This window comes from Nelumbo nucifera, chromosome 1 (assembly GCF_055504915.1).
Source record: "Nelumbo nucifera cultivar China Antique chromosome 1, China Antique-T2T, whole genome shotgun sequence".
NCBI lineage: Eukaryota > Viridiplantae > Streptophyta > Magnoliopsida > Proteales > Nelumbonaceae > Nelumbo > Nelumbo nucifera.
The window spans coordinates 75,030,720-75,048,006 of NC_142649.1; the positions used below are offsets into that span (position 1 = coordinate 75,030,720).

Here is a 17,287-nt window from a genome sequence, read left to right on the forward strand (position 1 = left end):
CTAAACTAATGGCAACTAAATCATATCTTTCCTAACTGAAATATGCTTGCCAAGAATAGGATATACAGAGATACCAGGAAAAGAGATATACACGGAAAGAGATATACACGAATACTAGTTCCTGATTTTCAGCACAATCCTAACAAGGAGATTAACCAAACTTTTCTCTGCTTAATTCCAAAGAGCGATAAAGTTGAGGAGGCCAAAGATTTCAGACACATTGGACTCAGTAATGTATCATACAAAATCATTGCTAAAATCATCACCAGAAGAATGAAGTCTCTCCTTCTACAACTTATATCTCCCTTCTAGGCAGCTTTCACACCGGGTCGGCAAATCACAAATAACACGGTCATCTGTAAATAGGTAATACATACTATGAAGAAGCAGAAAGGTAAGAATGGCTACTTTATGTTGAAATTAGATCTCAGCAAAGCCTATGACAGGATCAAATGGGATTTCGTGATAAAGGTGCTGCAAGCTCTTGGTTTTTCTTACCCTTTCTGCAACTTGATATACAATTGTATTGCCACCACTAGCATTACAGTTATGGTCAATGGTTGTGTTGGAGATTTCTTTACTCCCTCGAGGGGACTCAGACAGGGCTGCCCTCTTTCCCCATACCCTTTTATTCTATGCATAGAGATCCTATCTCGTCTGCTGAGCTCAAAACAAGAGAATAGAGAAGTCCATGGCATTAAATTTGGCATAACATGTGTAAGAATAAATCACTTGCTTTTTGCTGACGATGTTTTGATATTTGGGAAATGCTCACTTGCTGAAATCCATTGCTTGAAAGATCAACTGCAACTCTTCTGTGATTGGTCTAGCTAGGAACTCACTTACCAAAAATCAGCCATCTATTTCAGCCCCAACACCCAAAGAAGGACCCGTAACTGAATTCAATCCATGCTTGGGGTTTCTTCTCTAGGAAAACAAAGTCTCTACCTCGGTGAGCTTATGTTTTGTTCTCGAGCCTTAACGGCTAACTGGAACTTCCTGCTAGAAAAGATTAAAAGAAAGCTGCAAGGGTGGCAAGCAAATACTTTGTCGCAAACAGGTCGTACTGTTTTCATCAAATCAACTCTTGAAGAGATTCCAATGTATCACCTACAGACAAGCCTAGTTCCAAAGAAAGTAGCCGAGGATATTAATGCTATTTGCAGAGATTTCTGATGGGGAAAAAAGGAGAGGGAAGGGATACCATCTCAAATCCTGGGATAGTATTCTTAAGCCTAAAGAATGGGGAGGGTTAGGCATGGTTGATGTGGCATAGAGAAACAAAGCTCTTTTATCAAAATTGTGCTGGCACTTTTGTAAAAACCCAGATTCCTTATGGGCGAAGATCCTCCATGCGAAGTACTTACAACGTGAATCCTTTTGGAGCTCTACCAAGAAGGGTGCTAACTCTCTAACCTGGTCTAGTATGCTTGGTTGCTGGAAAATTCTGTTGAAAGCCTGCAGATGGATTATAGGCGATGAATGGGATGTTGATGCTGGTTGTGATCCTTGGATACCTTCAGTTTCTGGAGCCTGGAAAGTATGGAAGTACAGCTTGGACTTGGCCAAGTGGCAAATTTTATCCACCACCCCTCTATGTCGTGGAAAGGAAATGAGTTAAGCTCAGTTTTTTATGACGATACTGTCAATTGTATAAATGGAATTCGGCTCCCAAATTCAGGTACTGCAACTCATGATTTACTAGTCTAGACGGCCACACCCCATGGAGAATTCACAACTTCTTCTTGGTTGAAGGTACTAGAAGCTGAAATCCCAGGAACTTCTTCTATGTGTGTGATTGACGATGAATTGTATTGGAAACACTGGTGGAAACAAAAAACTATTCCTCCCCATGTCAAGATCTTCATTTGGAGAGTATTGCATGATTCATTACTCATTAAAGTCAGTCTATCAAAACACCAGGTTATAAATGAGATGGAGTGCCCGCTTTGTGGTGGCAATGAGGAGAGTTTGGAGCATGTTCTGATTTCTTGCCCTACTGTCTCACCGATCTGGTTTGGTTCTAATTTAGGTATGCGCATTGACTGTAATTCGAGCAAAAGTATAGCGCAAAGGTTAGCTGAGTGGTGGAAATTGGACCAAACTCAGCAAGGACGACATGTCCTTTTGAATGTTGTTGTGCTGATGTGGTTCATTTGGTGGCATCGAAACAAGAAGGTTTTTGAACACTAATCATTCAATCCCTAGTCGGTTCTCATCAGAGCACAGGTCTACACCAACTCCATTCTTCAGACAAGTCGAAGCTCTCCCCCATCACTAAATGAACAACAGCTGTCTAAAAATATCCCAAGACATTAGAGTAAACCTCCCTAGAACTGCATAAAAATTAATGTTGATGGAGCTACGGGTACTGAGGCTGCGAGGGTTGGTATTGTGCTTCGAGCTCACCTGTTTTCTAGAGCAATCCCCGTTTAGCCATGCACATCACTTAAAGCAAAAGCCTTGGTTTTCCTCTATGGACTGGAATTCGCAGTGGAATTAAATCTTCATAATGTGATCATTAAAGCTGATGCTTCGGTTATAGTTCAGCTTCTGTTGGTGGAAACAATTCATCCACTGTGGAAAATCAGCTCCGTAATTGTTGACTGCAGAAGCTATTTGTCACGCCTTCCAACTATCTCGGTTTCTTTAGTTAGGAGAACTGCTAATACAGTGGTCTCTCTGCCCTGAAGTGGCTACCTCTCTTGTATCCTCTGATATTACTAATTCAAGATAATTGAATTGATCCGCTTTTGCCTAAAAAAAGTTAGTATTTGTATGTATTTGTTTTCAGTGTAAATAAGGGTGTCAATGGACCAGTTTTGGATTGGACCCCATCCAATCCAATATCAAATTGGATAGATTGGACGAACCAACAAGACATATTGGATTGGACCAATCTAGTCCAAAATATTTATTAGATTGGACTGGACCTGGTCCAGCCGTAATAAATTTATATTGGATTCGATTAGATTAAGCCAATATCCAATTCATTGATATAAGATAAGAATATAGGTGTCAATGGACTGGATTTGGGTTGAAACCAATATAAATTAAAACAAATTTGAATAGATAGAATGGTCTGGACATTGAATTGGACTAGTCCAAAATAATCATTGGATTGGATTGGACCTGTTCCATTTGTAATGGACTCACATTGGACCACATCCAGTCCAATTGACACCGAGTGTAAATACGGACCAGTGTAAAACTCTATTTCTAGTCCGTATTTTCACGTGTTTGTTCTCGGTGTAAGGTTTACCTTGAAAATCAATGAAAACCTTCCCATTATTTGACTTTCCATTGATAATTAATGTAAGTGTATATCAAAAAAGCTCTAACAGTCCACTAAAATTTTAAACACAATGATTGAGTTTTGCATCAATGAATTTTCCATCGAAAACAAATGCAGCCTAAGGATTTGTTAAATAAAAAAAAGTCATCAAGATCCACTAAATATTTGTAGTAGACTTGGGATTAGTTGGTATGTTCTTTGGTTGTTTGTAGCAGAGACTTGGGATCAAATCCTACAGCCACCAGATTGGGGGGTTATGGGTTTAGGAGATGGGCTACCTCCCTGTAGCATTTTTCAAGGTTTGTTCTTGAAACAAACCGGACCAAATCTGAAACCAAGATTAAGGGAGGGATATACTTGATACGGAATTAGTAGTAGTTCCCAATGTAGGTGTTCACGCCCAAAGAGTTCACCAAATCCTTCATCCACTAAAGATGACACAGCTTAGGGTGAGGTAGGATCAACAAAGAGATTCTTCAACAAGAACCCCAATTCTTCAATAAGAATCACGTAGGGATGTGAGCACAACTTCAAGATTGTTTCTTCTAGCAAGAAACAATATCAAGATCCAATCTTGGTCACTCCAAGAACTGGAGATCGAACAGGGTAGGGTGGCAAGAACAGAGAGAAGATTTGAGATTTGCAAAAGTGTTTAATAGAAGGATTTCTCCCTCTATTTATAGTCCTTCTTGTATTAGCTTCCTAATCATATCAAGAGAGGGTTATTTGATCTAAATCTTTATTTGGATCAGAACTCCTAAGTGGATAAGACATATCTTATCCTCTTGTTGATCTAGAAACAAATCTAAATTCAAATATGCCCATCTCTTAACTAATCTAATTAGCCCAGTTTGAATTGGGCCTTAGGCCCATTAAGCTTTTAGGCTCACTTCCTTTTGAATGCTGGCTAACTTGGCTCTCTTTGTATGGCGTGGGACCCCATCATTAATCTCCACATAAGCCTATGGTTTTAGCCTAGCCTTTGTTACAAGACCTGGCCGAATTCACTGCTGAAGATAGTGAACCCCTGAGCCCATCAGTATGGGCTCTTAGCAGGTCCAACATTTACACTAAATGGTCATTGGGCCCAGCCACCTTATGAAGGCCCAAGGACTATGGACTTATGTGAGATTAACCCATCAGGTATAACCCTAAATGGTCTTACACTTGACCTCTCAGCCAATAATGATCAAACACTACCCGACAAGAGAGGACTTCTCCCTCGGCTGTAAAGTATAATGTTGCACTCTCTGCTCACATTGATCTCAGGAATTAAAACCTTTTTGCAAACATTTTGTGAAACCATAATATATATGTATTTCTTTATATAAATATATTTTGCAAAACAAATCTCAACAAGTTTGAAATCAACTGCCGACAGTTTAGGTTTCCATCAGAGAGTGCATTCTTCGATCATTCACTTTGTCCGACAAAGGAGCTGATCCTGTCACTATGATCACCCGCTCAGGTGAACTCTTGGACTACCCCAACATACCTAGGTTTTGACCCCTCTAATGATCTCACTGATTGGCATATCAAATACAGTCCAATCCAACACCTAGTGTAGCACCATAATTGAGTATAGGGGTCAAGTGTAACTTTATAGTTTTGCCCATTTGTCTCCAAGGTTCAGGGCATAACTAGAAAATGGTCTGGTTCAGGGTTCTAAGCAAACCCACACAACATGTGCTTCAGGTTTCACCCTAGCACCTGAGACAAGCCACCCCAATCGGCTTGACAGCACATTAGTGTCAGCCTTGACAGGATAAACCTCCCTAAGTCTATCTAACGGCTGTGAAGATTCTAAACTAACAAGAGTCTCATTAGTGTCCAGTTTAAGGGTATTACACAGAAACATTCCAAAATATAACATAAATCAATTATATACTTTATTCATTTATAATAAATGTCAAAAGTACATTAATCTGATTGAAGCTAAGGGTACACTGTCTAACATGTATATATCATAAAATATTTAGCAAGCTGAAATTGCATTGGATCAGTACTCCTCGAAGCCTCAACCTAAGCCCAATTCAAGTTTAATTTAGACCTAAGTTTTTATGACTCAAGCTTATCATGAAGTTCAAAAATTCAAACCCAATATATGCAAAAACTTTGGTCGAGTCAGATTGGGATTGAATTGGGTTCACCAAACTTGCACCCCTAGCTTTATTATCTGAAATTGTTTTAATAAAACCTGTACATCACACGGATCCCCGTAATTATATATTATAAATATTAAAAACTGAAAAACTGAAGTAGCAAATTGAACAAAAACCAAACCCATCAACTTTAACTGATTTGTTTTAATTCACGGTTTTCAAAAAAACTGGTAATACTGATGCCGGTTCGGTTTGACCATTGTTCAATTACTAATTTACTACGAGCACCCCTAACATCCATACGTCGGAAACATCTCTCATGAATGGCAGCTTAGATGTTATCAATATGCGATTGTAGTGCCTTGTCGGCATGCGCTCGTGGGTGGTAGCGTTATATTCAGCAAATTCAGACTCAGCAGATTCAGACTCTGCCAAAATTTATGTAAAGGCCTTTGAGACCTTGTTTGGCCTCCATCTCCAACGTGATATGTGGTTTCAATTCCGACTCAAATTTCACTTTGACTCTCACCAGCCAAAACTGGAATTCCAAAAACCAAGACTGTAAGAGTGTAGTTGGAGGGCGGGTTTGGGACGGGGATCATATTCTCCATCCCCGACTCTTATTATGAAATTAACTCCATCCCCGTTTTCCATTCCTGTTGGAATAAAATTTATTCTCCATCCCCAATCTTCGATGGGGATGAGTTCTCTGCAGGGACCCGAATCCTCAAAATTTTTTTAGATAACAATATTTATTTGAAAAATAAATTTACTTAAAATAAATAAAAATTTTAAATTATAAATAATTTTTAAATATGTTTTAATATATATAATATAAATAATATAATAATATATAGTTAATATATATATATATATATATATAATCAGAATTGAGGCAGTGCGGACACCTCAATCCCCATCCCCGTCTCCAACCCCAATCAAAAATTCCTATTAATTCCATCCCCGTCGGTACCCCGCCAAAACAATTCTTATCCCCAACTCCATCGGATAAATCGGGTCTCCATTAGGGATGGAAAAAATTGCCATCCCTATGGATATTGGAGAGTGAGTAATCCCATCCCTACAATTCATACACGTGGGTGAACATACCCAGTATGCACTCTGAAAACATTTTATGACACTTGACTTGCTCGTAAATACCTCCGGCCTACCCTTAAAATGATTCAAAGAAAATTGTCAGAATATTTATTGAACGTACTCAATATGTTCACCGAGCGATGAATGTGCCTACCTGATTGATTGAGACTCGATCTAAGGAGACTCTACCTTAAAACGAAAAAAAAGGAGACCCACTAGCAGCATAAATACGAAATTAATGGAAAAGCAGTATCATTGAAACATAGCGTAATGGGGACCACCTCAGGCCATCTAACATTCCGGCTCCACTGACTGAGTTTAAAACTTTAAAATGCATGTTGAGATCATCTTGTTGCGCATTTAACAAACAGACCCAACCCCACTGTCTTCAGGATCTAATTCCGGGTTATTCTACCCAAATGGCCAAATCTAAGTGATTAATCCACAGTTTCTACTCACTAATGGTTTAGCTTAAACTTGAGTGGTTATTCTTCACTCTTAATTTGAGCCCTTTTAACTTCGTAAGGGGATAAGTTTGAGAAACTTTTTCATGAGGAACCATCCTCTACATTTCCTAAGTTGCAAACTTAAAGACAGATTAGTATGGCTCAAATGATATCTGGTTGTCTGAATTTAAATTTGAACTCGATCCCATTAAGGATGGCCCAAATTCTATCCGTTTAAAATTGGATCAAATACGGAATACATTGTTATCGATTCATTTTGATTAAATGTATATGCTTATATCTATTAGTAAAAGTGATTTGAAAGTCATGTTTTTACTACATTTTTCATATATAAATAATTTTCAATTAATTTTGTTCATATAATATAATATCAAAATCATTTTTATACTATGTAACATTTTGTTTAGTTTAGTTTTAGTCTAATTTATTTATACCATTCAATATTTCGTTTGCAAACCAAATACGATTTGAATCCAATATAAATCCGATGGATAAGATCTAAATGGAATAATGGTGAAGTGTATGACGAAATGATGATGAGAGTGAAGCACAAATTGGATAAACTAGTAGCCCTAATCAAGAAACATTTATACAAGGGGAGATGAATAAAGTTGTTTTTGAAAAGCAAGTGTCAAAACTGGAGGATTGGTTGGTGAAGATGGTGAGAGAAAAGTATTCTGGAAATAAATAGCTTTTTCAAGCAAGGGAACCATCCAGCAGTTTTCCTTAATTATGATGGAGACATTTTTTTTTTGTTTTCAAGTTCAAAGGCATATTCATCATTGCCGTTTCAAAAAGATTATATCTCAGAATGGAGGGAATATCGAGCCTCATGGTTTTCAAAACCGGACCGGACTAGATGGTCCGATCGGAAAAACTGGGAGGTTCTGTTTTCTCACAAAATCGTTTTATTTTCCAAAACCGTTGATTTTGGTCAGTAAACTGCTGAATTGGTCGATTAACTGTTTGAATGGTTTTAACTGTTTTCCAATTTTTTTATTTTTTTGTTAGAATAGGCCGGCCATTTGAATCAAATAGTTGGACCGTTTGAACCGATAATCGGACCCTGACCGGTTCGGTGACCGAATCATTTTTAAAAACCATATCGGGCCTGCTTAGCACAAGTAAAAATGAAGTTTGTGAGCTGTTACAACCCCGAAATGTAAAAAGTACTGTAGCTTGAGAAAAATATAACAGAAGATATCTGCACTCCATAGTATATTAGCCTCTGTGGGAATTGAGCATATCTACAATAACTTTAGCATCTATCAGTGGAGGAGATAGGTGTTAATTGAATGGCAGCTGTTTTTGTTTTTTAAAAGCAAAACTAACCATGTTGTTGAACATTGAGGGGTGGAATGCCATTAAAGAAGTGCAAGTGTTGAGAATTCTAAGATGGGGAAAATAGTCAAAATAATAGTGTGGGCGATCTCTTATTATTCGCAGATGGTACTTGGAATCAGAGATCTTTATCTCAGTGCTTTTACATAATTCCATTCATCGTATTCTTTCAAGTCCGTGTCAATAGCCAGCTGGCAAAAGATGGATTACTATCAAGGTTTTTAAAATCGGACCAGACCGGGAATCGTTCTAAGGACTGGTTCTCGGGTTGAATGGTCCAACCATTTGGTTTGAATAAATGGCCCATTCTGATTTAAAAAACAAAAAAGTAATAAAAAGGTCAAAAACTATTGTCCGGATCAACGGTTTGATGGTTCGACTGTCTGAATCAACAGGTCACTGACCAAATCAACAATTTGACCCATGGTTTTTAAAACCGAACCGGTCAGGGGTTTGGTTACTGGTTCGAATGATCTGACCGTTCAACCCGAATGGTCATCCCGTTCTGACAAAAAATAAAAAAAAAAAATTAAAAAATGATCAAAACCGTTCGAACGATTAACCGGCCGGTTCAGCGGTTTACTGACCAAAATCAACGATTTTGGAGAAATAGAACCAATTATTTGACCAAAAAAAACCATGATTTAACCAAAATCAACGGTATTGAAAAGCATGATTTAACCAAAAAAAATGTTTTAAAGTGAAATAGAACCAGTTATTTGACCAGTTCCTAAATTTTCTGGTCCAACCATCCAGTCCGGTCCAATTTTGAAAACCATGATTTCTATGGAAAGGAAATAGGAGTGGAAAGTGAACTTGGTAAATCGTTGTTTTCATACAATATTAATCGTTCTTATTGGGGTGGTTTGATAAGAAAAGATAAGTATCATATGGGTGCTCATGGGAAGAAGAGCAAAACCATCTGACTAGCACTAGCCGTAGATTTGGGCACAAGGATGAAATTCTTCCCAACCTCTCTATATTGTTTATCACTCTCTCCCTCTCATCTTCTCCTCAGTCCTTCCATTGACATCTCATCACTATACAAATCACTGTCGAAATCTTTGTGTCAATTTTATTTCAATCTGTGAAATGCTAGGGTTTCTAGATCTAATATTTTGAGAAAGAGGAGCACATAGAGGAGAAGTGGCAATGAGGGTCTTGCTGCAAGATTCTTTGCGTTTCTACAATGGAGGGGGAAAGTTTGACAGGATGAAAGGGAGCATTTTCTACAATAAAGGTCCGACCATTGCTAGAGTGTATAATGCGAGTGGGTTTCTAATACAGAGAAACCTATTGTTGACGACTCGCATTGACCTTTCACTGGTGTCGACAGCTGAGGGGGATTGAGATCCGGTTGTAGGACTGTGTTGCTGGGAAGCTCGTTCCGTGTGTGGCTCGGCTTGATCCCTAATTTGGCTTTTTCGGTTTTTCATTTTTTACAATTTATGGTCTTTTATTGTAGGGAAAATTTCTCATAGTACCCTGTTCTTTGGCTTGAGTGACAATTTCATCCTCAAACTTTAAAATGCGACAATTCAGTACCCGAATTTTTAAAATGTGACAATTTAGTATCCGAACTTTCAAAATGTGACAATTCAGTGCTTTCTGTTAATCAGTCGTTAAGTGACATTTGAAAAGTCAAAAATGCCCTAAAAATTCCATCTAATTCTCTTTATCAATCATCAAAACATTGACAATAAAATGAACAGTCCTAAATTCTAGATTCTTTTAAACAGTCACCAACTTTTTTGAATATAAGAGGCTAGGATTTGAGATTGTTCAGTTTTTTGTCAACGTTTGGATGGTTGATAAAGAGAATTAGATGACACTTGAAGGACAATTTTGACTTTTCAAATATCAATTAACGGCTGATCAACAGACTGGTTAATGACAGGTACTAAATTATCACATTTTGAAAGTTTAGATATTGGACTGTTGCATTTTAAAATTGAGGTACCAAATTATCACTGGAACCAAAATAAAGAGTACTGATCAGAAATTTTGTATATTGTATGGTTTTTATGAGATTTTACTCGAACTTCGAAAGAGTGGTTCTAATTGATGTTTATTTTGAAAATCCATAAGTTGCCTTTAACTGATTGATTTAGTTGTGAATTAGGAGTGTCGATATTTGGGAGGAGATTTTATTTTTTGTTATAATTGTGGAGATGCTACATCAACAATTAACATTTCGTATTGAGAATACAGAGGGGATGTGATCTAATATTCTAATGGCTATTATGATATTTCAGAAAAAAAAAAAATGAAGCGTTCATTTTTTATATTCCCCTATCCATATAATCATTTAACCGTAAGATAGGATCCAGTTACTTCATTGAAACTTGAATAGAAAGTAAGAACTCTCCTTTTTGACGATTGATTTGGTTTTCATTTGTTTTCCATAGCTAAACCTTGGTACTGTCAGCTAGAGGTTCCTTTAAAATAGGTGTCCTGTGGCCAACGTTTGATCCAACTACAAAATTAAGTGCACCATTGAGGCTATTATATTTCAAAATTCCCTACCTTAATTCATTCTATAAACAATCACTAAGTTGGTTGAGGTAATGATGATTCATGAATTCCTTGCCGAAACTTGGGGTAGTGTTTTATCAAAGGTACTAAAGCTAGATGTAGTCATGTAGAACATCTAGAACATGGTTAATTTGCAATTTGGTCACTTCAAATCCTTGAATGCATGGCTTTGGGGACTTTATCAGTGGACTCACTGGAACTTTTTGTTGCAGGCTTATCTGTAGTTTTGAATGATTAGAAATGGAGGTTGAGCTGAGGGCTTGGTTGCAGTTCATGTATTGAGTGATTTGTAGGGTTACATCTTGGGTCAGGTTGGGTTGGGAATTTGTCAAATTTTAAATGGGCCTGAACTCTAACCCGAACCTGATAAATTCTTCAAGTCAGGCAACCTGACTTGCATCCCTAATGATTTGGTCATTTTATGGGATATGCTCAGTGTGTTTGTCCTTTGTTCATTGCTATCAAGGCTTGCGAATTTTCCTTTATTTATTTTTCTTTTTCTTTTCTGCCAATACTCAGTAGTTGTCTTTAAGAAAGGAAAATGTTGGTAAGGTGGTATCTCCGTTGTGCATTTAATGCATTGGAAGAAAAAGAGAATATTGCTCTTTAAAGGAATTCACATCTCCGCCGCATAGAGAGTCACCCCACAACGCCCCACAAATTTATATTAGATTGGGTTGGATTTAGCCAATATTTGGTCCATTGATATAAGATAAGAATATATGTGTTAATGGACCAGATTTGGGTTGAAACCAATCTAAATCAAAATGAATTTGAACAGATTGGATAGTCCAGATTTTGAATTGGAATGGTCCAAATTGGTCCAAAACATTCATTGGATTAGATTGGACCTGGTCCATTTATAATGGGCTCACATTGGACTGGATCGGATTGGACCAAATCCAGTCCAATTGACACCCCTACCAACATCAAAGTAAAGGGCTTGATCGTTACAAATCCATCAAACCCACTGGGGACAATCTTAGATCAAGACACATTAAAAACCCTAGTAAGCTTCATCTACCAAAAGAACATCCACCTAGTTTCCGATTAGATGTACACAGGAATTGTCTTCAGCCATCCTACCAATTTCATAAGCATCTCTGAGATAATAGAGGAAGACACTGAGTGCAATCGTGATCTCATTCACATCATCTATAGTCTCTTTAAGGACATGGGACTACCAAGGCTTCAGGGTCCGGCATAGTGTACTCATATAATGATGCTGTGGTGAACAACAGTCGTAGATGTCCAGCTTTGGACTCGTCTCCATGCAGGCGCAACACCTAATCGCATCCATCTTGTCAGATAACGAGTTTGTTGAGAGCTTCATCCAGGAGAGTGCAATAAAGCTAGCGACGAGACATAAGATCTTCACGACGAAGCTTGCCCAAGTGGGAATTGATTGTTTGAAGAGCAACGCCAGTCTGTTTTGTTGGATGGACTTGAGGGGTCTCCTCAAAGAACCAACTGTAGAAGCAGAGATGGAGCAGTGGCGTGTGATTCTCAACGACGTTAAGCTCAATGTTTCGCCTGGTTCATCTTTCCATTGCACGGAACCTGGTTGGTTCAAAGTATGCTTTGCAAATATGGACAGTGAAACTATGAAAGTGGCTTTGCGGAGAATTCAGAACTTTGTGCTTCATCCCAAGGAAGCTGACGTGCCTGTAAAGAACAAGAGTTGGCTACGAAACAACCTCCGATTAAGCTTATCATCTCGGAGATTTGAAGAGGTGGTCATGTCATCACACTTGATTTCGCCTCACTCGCCTCTTCTTAGTGCCAGGACTTGACTAGCTTAGGTTGATCCCATCGCCAGTGATGGTTGTTTGTCACCGGTAGTGATGGTTGTTAAGTCGCTGGCGGGTGGATGGGGGAGAGAGAGAGAGAGGGAGAAGAAATGTCTCGTCTGCAACACTCAAGGGAGAGGAGAAGAGTGTCTCGTTTTGCTTAACTAATGGCATTAAACATCTTCGCATACTTCAGCCGCTTACACAATTTGGAGAACACATGGCGCATCCTCCAAATGCACAAACGATGCCCTGACTGAGGGTGCCTGGACTGAAGCCGAACTCTTACACAAGACCAGTTCAAATTTAGATTAAATTGTCAACACTTGCATACACAAATGAACATGATAAAGAATGCTATTGCAATAAGAATGCACGAAATGAAGTAACATATCCATGACAGTTCAGCTATTGTATTAAAGGACTTGATCTATGTAACTTATCTTCTTGACATAATTATAACTACATAAACATTTGCATGCATGCCCTTCTTTTAACAAATAAGAGGGTAGTAGGATGTAGAGGTGCCAATTGGACGGATTTGGACTAACCCGATCCAATCCAATGTGAGTCCACTTATAAATGGATTGCACCTAATCCAGTTCAAATCTAATACAAACTAAATCCAATCCAATCCATTAAAATGTAAATGGATTGGATTAGATTCAATCCAAACCGAATGAAATATCAAAAATAATATAAAAGCACTTTTAGCATTGAAAAAGCACTTTTGTAAAAGTACTTTGATAAAAATATTTTCATAAAAGTACTTTTGTAAAAGCATTTTTCGAAAAGTACTTTCATAGACTTTTATAAAAGTACTCTTATAGAAGTGCTTTTGTAAAAGTACTTTTATAAAAGTACTTTTGTGGAAGTGTTTTTATAAAAGTACATTCAAAAAGTAATTCGGAAAAGTGCTTTAAGTACTTTTGTAAAAGCACTTTTTGAAAAGTACTTCCATAGACTTTTAAAAAAGTACTTTTGTAGAAGTGCTTTTGTAAAAGTACTTCTCGTAAAAGTGCTTTCATAAAAGTACTTTTATAAAAGTACTTCTATAAAAGTTCTTTCATAAAAGTATTTCTGTAAACGTTTTTTTTTTGTAAAAGTGATTTCATAAAAGTGCTTTCGTGTAAAAGTACTTTTATGAAAGTGCTTTCTTAAAAGTACTTTTATAAAAGTGCTTTTATTAAAGTGATTTTGTAAAAGTGCTTTTATAAAACTTCTGTAAAAGTGCTTTCATAAAAGTACTTTTGTAAAAGTATTTTTATAAAAGTGCTTTCGTAAAAATACTTCATAAAAGTGATTTTATAAAAATGTATTCGTAAAAGTACTTTCATAAAAATAATATTATATTTTCAGTTTTGATTGATTTCAAATTGGACAAGGGTTTGGCCTCATGATCGGATTATTGAAAATTTGGTTTAGGTCTAATTCAAACCAATAAGGATATGGACCAATTTATTTTGGATTGACCCAATCCAATACTTATAATGGACCTTCCAAATCCGATTTAATAAGGTTTGGATCAGATTGGATCCAAACCCAAACAGGTCGATTGACACTCCTAGTATGATGGTCATCTTGGGCTTCACTCCTGACAAGGGTTAACCTAAGAATTCAGGATGGAATTGGATGGTATTATTGTGTAGGCTTAAAGCGTGCTAATGAGTTCATTGGCACCACAACGGAGGAGCTAGTGCTGAAAGCAAAGCAGGGGACCAAGTGCTTCTTAATTTAGCACCTAAAGGTATGCTTCTCTCCTTATAATGTATTTTAGTAACTGAGCATATAACTAATGACTTGAAGTGATTTTACATAAGCTATAAATGCTGGATATTTATTCAATAACCATTAGAAACCTTCTGCCCCATTTTTGTTTGATTTTTAAACATACGAGTACATCTTGCACTTCTGGAGATCATGGACCTTTGCCTCGTGCTTTCACCATTTGAAATACTGATGCCTTTAGCAAATTGAGGTGTTTTAACTAGATAGTATTTTCTACCCTCAAGCTAATGCTATATTTTCTCTTGTAGCATGTCAGTCAAATACGTTGGCTAATTATCTGGAGGGTTTGCTATTTTATGGACTTTTGTTTTCTGTTGATCTTCTTGTCATTCTTTTGTAATCAGCATTCCTGTAATGTAAAGGAGGTTATTTCTTCTCAACTCCCCTCCCCCCTCCAAAAAAAGGTATTTAAATATCTTGGTTTCTGACAAGTTTGCCTGAATATTAGGACAGAGGCAAAAGGGGGTGATTGCAAGATCAACTTTGCTAAGACCAGGGGGTCCATTGGCATGTGAGTTGGCAAAACATGCTGTTGTTCTCAAAGTTAATGACTGGGTATTCTGTCATGGAGGTCTTCTTCCTCACCATATGGTAAATTAATATTACTTTTTGAATGGAGTTTGGTCCTGTTAGCCACATGTGCTCAGCTTTTTATAATTTATATGTTATGTAGAAGGTTTCATCCTTTCTTTGTTAGCAATTCCTGATAGGACTTTGGTACTTCCACAGTTGCACATGGAATTGAGAGGATGAACAGAGAGGTATCTGATTGGATGAGAGGTCTCAATGATCAAAGTGGAGGTCTTGAAATCCCTTTTATAGCTAGCCACTAGAGGTTATGATAGTGTTGTTTGGAACCGCTTGCATTCCAGATATACTGAAGATCTGGAGGACTATCAGAGTCGTCAGGCAAGTAATTGATCTAGAGATCTGGGTTATCCGAGCATTGCACAGAATACAGATATGCATATTTATTGCTCATGTCAGGTCTCATCCTAGTTGAATCTGTCGTTTGTGAAACAGGTAATAGCCATACGAGATGTAATTCCACCACCTATACCAAGAGCATTTTCTGATGTCTATATTGCTACTAAACTCATGGAGACCGATCTCAACCAAATAATCCGCTCAAATCAAGAATTATCGGAGGAGCACTATTAGGTAAAATTCTTTGGTCATTCACTCCTTCAGCCAATCATTCAACCCTCTCATATAAAAGCTTGAGTTTATCTATAACTGATTTAGACTCATACTTGGGCCACTCTGCAGTATTTCTTGTACCAAACCTTTCGTGGGCTGAAGTGCATACATTCTACAAATGTCATTCATAGAGATTTGAAGTCGAGCAACCTCTTGCTAAATGCAAATTGTGATCTGAAGATATGTGATTTTGGTCTTGCTCGACCAACTTCAGAGAATGAGTTCATGACATAATATGTTGTTAGCAGATGGAATTGTTATTAACTCTTTTGACTATACTGCTGCAATTGATGTGTGGTCAGTGGGTTGCATATTTATGGAACTAATGAATAGGAGGAAGCCATTATTTCTGGGTGGAGATCATATGCATCAGATGCGTCTGTTGACAGAGGTATGATGATATTCCGATGAAATATAGCTTACAATTTGGATTGGCATGCATAATAAAATTGAAGCTTTATTGTCTCTCTCGGATCAGAAATTTCATAAATACATCATCGCCCACATTCAGCATTTATTCATGTTCTAGCTTCATATCTGAAATCCTTGGTTAGACATTTGGAAATGATGTGCCATTACGTTGTGCCAAGCCTTTGCTGTTTCAATGGATGGCTTCCTCTATTTAAATAGGATTAGAATAATGATAACTATGAAGTATCCTTTAAATTATGAGCAATGCTCATCAACAGATGGATGCCCCGGTTCGATTTTCCATGGATCACTAAACCGGGATCGAATTTTCCATCCGTGTAAATTTGAATTTACACTTAAAACAAATGTAGCCGAAGAGAAAAATGGTTGTTCATATTGTCTTATCTCTTATCTCTTAAAGTGCAATCATACAACTTTTTATTTTTCAATGATACCCCCAAAAAGATAAACAAAAACTCTCATATATGAGATCAAAATGGATATTTGATAATTTTCAAAATTCAAAATTTAGAATTCAAAACAACATTCTCTATATTCAGAGTTAGAGAAAAGAAAAGTTCACCAATACCAATATACCTCTTAATGTTAATTATTGCATTTTCAGATGCCAAACTTCGAAGCAAAGGAATAAGCCCTTACCTTCACAAATGACAATAAAAGGGAAAATGGAGGAAGCATTATGGGGGAATTCGGATGGACTCCCGAGATGGGATTTTCAAACAACATCCCAATACTCTTGTAATGTGATTGGACACCCCACATCTCTTCATGAGACTGAGACCCATCGTAAAACTGGACCTGCTATGTATGATATGTTTGGTGTTAGATTATGTTGGGAGAGTGTTGGAATGTCTTTCATTGGCAGGTGGTTCTGATTTCTATAAAGCACACCTCACACACCCTATAGCACATTCTAGCCATGCATTGAGAACATAGCCTCATAACAAGTACAAAGATATTCCGAATGCATCTGAGATGTAAATGTAAGGCATGTGGGAGCCCATCTAACCTTCATTTTGGGAGGTTAAGTTTTAAGTAGGAGGTGTTTCCCTATTTCTGGGAGGTGTTTGGATTACCTGCCAACAAAATAGGTTCCAACACAACATCACCATGCACATTTCATACATGGCGGGTCCCACTTTTATAATGGGCCCCAGTTTTATAACAAGATGTTCGATGTCAGATCAAATTGGTAGGATGTCGGAACTTGTTTTGTAGGTAGGCGATCCCAACTCTTGT

General features: G+C 37.5%; 2 pseudogenes; both read left to right on the forward strand.

Annotated features, from left to right (window-relative positions):
- The first annotated feature begins 42 nt into the window (after positions 1-42).
- Positions 43-12,631, forward strand: LOC148803446 (1-aminocyclopropane-1-carboxylate synthase-like; annotated as a pseudogene).
- A 1,619-nt stretch (positions 12,632-14,250) lies between these two features.
- On the forward strand, positions 14,251-16,679 carry LOC148803447 (mitogen-activated protein kinase 3-like; annotated as a pseudogene).
- Positions 16,680-17,287: the final 608 nt, after the last annotated feature.